The following is a 1,896-nucleotide window of genomic DNA, read 5'->3' as shown; positions in this document are numbered from 1 at the left end:
ATTGTAGACCAATTTTCATCAGTGAAAGCAAGGAAGATGCCGTTGTAATTTTCATGTAGGGCCATAATGTGTTAAGTAGAAGATTAACAAGCTTGATTTGTATTTTTGTGCTGATATAATGGTAAAGTTATCTAAAAGATAGATGTCAGATGTTTGGGCAGGAATATAATTTCAGTTTTTGCCGTAGGTGCTATTTTCCACAGATATGCCTCTGATCCTTTGGTCGCATTTTGTCATTCAGCATTCCATTGATCAAAGCAAGTCATGTGGCCAAACTCAAAGTCACAGGTTAGAGAAATGTATGCTGTCACTTTAGTGGGAGAAACTACAAAGTCACTGGGCAAGAGTCATGCATATGGGAAGGGATAAAATATGAAGTATGAAGCCATTAATGGGATCTATCATATACAATATCTCATCTAATCCTGAACACAGTCCCACAAAATAGTATTATTATATCTGTATTACCAACAGGAAACTTACTCATAGAGAGTGTATGTGACTTGTCCAAATCATAGTGGTAAAAGTTTGCAGAAATAATGCCAAAGTTCATGGATATTTTTGTTGTTATAATATATCCTCTCCTATGCATGTAGCTTAGGAGCTCTGGTTGCATAGTGCCTAAGTCACTTGACTGCTAACCAGAAGGCTGGAGGTTCAAACCCACCAGCCATTCCTCGGAAGGAAGATGGAGCAATCTACTTCCATAGTGATACTGCCTCGGAAACCCAAGGAGGGGTCGCTATGAATCGGGTCTGACTCGATGGCACATAACAACAGCAACATGCACGTAGCTTAAAATCTTGCAACTGAAATGAGGTCTGCCAGTTGATGGAGAAATTATATTGGTGGATCAACAATAAACCCATATGTGTGTATATACCTCATTTATTCCTAATGACAGCAATGTAAGTTATAACTAATACATACATAACTATAACCCATGTAGAGTCATTGATTAATAAAAACAGCCAGTTGCTTGAATCAATAGAGTATAATTTAAATCTAATATTTCTTTCAGAGAGGTCTTTCACAAGAATGGCTTTATCCTTCTAAACCTCTCTTATGTCCTCTTTTATGAAGAAACTATATAATCTCTTTCTCTCTCTCTCTGATTTGGGGAATCAGGAAGATTATGAAATAATATTATTTCATAATCAGGAAGTTATGAAAACAGACTCACCACAACTGCACACAAGTAAAGACATATTTTGAAAGCTAGTGAATACATATCATGAGATCTCAGTCTTCTCAATAAAGTATACTACTACTAATAATAGCATCATATACTCAGAGATGAACGAAAAAATAGTGAAATCTCCTCTATCCTTATAAATAAATAGTGACATCATTTTACCTGCTATTGCCTCAGACCACTATTGTATGTTTCTTTTTCCCTTCAAAGTCAATCTATATATGCTCTTTCTACTCCTTGATATCATATTCCTTCATTACGGACTAGCTTCCTTCCTCACTGCTCAACTGAAACCTACTGCCTCAAATGTTATCTTTCATCTCCCAATCATTGAATCTTTTTATCAGTCCTCATTTTTTTTGTCCTCTTTTGCGCCTATATTTGCCTATTCCTCTAGGAGCTCTGGTGGCATAGTGCCTAAGGCATTTGACTGCTAACCAGAAGGCTGGAGGTTCCAACCCACCAGCTGCTCCTTGGAAGGAAGGTTGGGCAATCTACTTCCATAGAGATATCGCCTTGCGAGCCCAAGGAGGGGTTGCTAAGAGTTGAATTGACTCGATGGCAGTGAGTTTGGTTTTGGTTCTATATTTAGAGTAAATGTAAAGATATTAAAGAGCTCTGGTGTTGCACTGGTTAATTGCTTGGCTTCTGACAGAAAAGTCAGTGGTTTGAACCCACCAGCCTCTCCACAGAAGAAAGAT

The sequence above is a fragment of the Orycteropus afer genome, unplaced genomic scaffold, assembly GCF_000298275.1.
Source record: "Orycteropus afer afer isolate SDZICR_OR568_19922 unplaced genomic scaffold, OryAfe1.0 scaffold00520, whole genome shotgun sequence".
NCBI classification, from domain to species: Eukaryota; Metazoa; Chordata; class Mammalia; order Tubulidentata; family Orycteropodidae; genus Orycteropus; species Orycteropus afer.
This window is presented reverse-complemented; position numbering follows the sequence as displayed.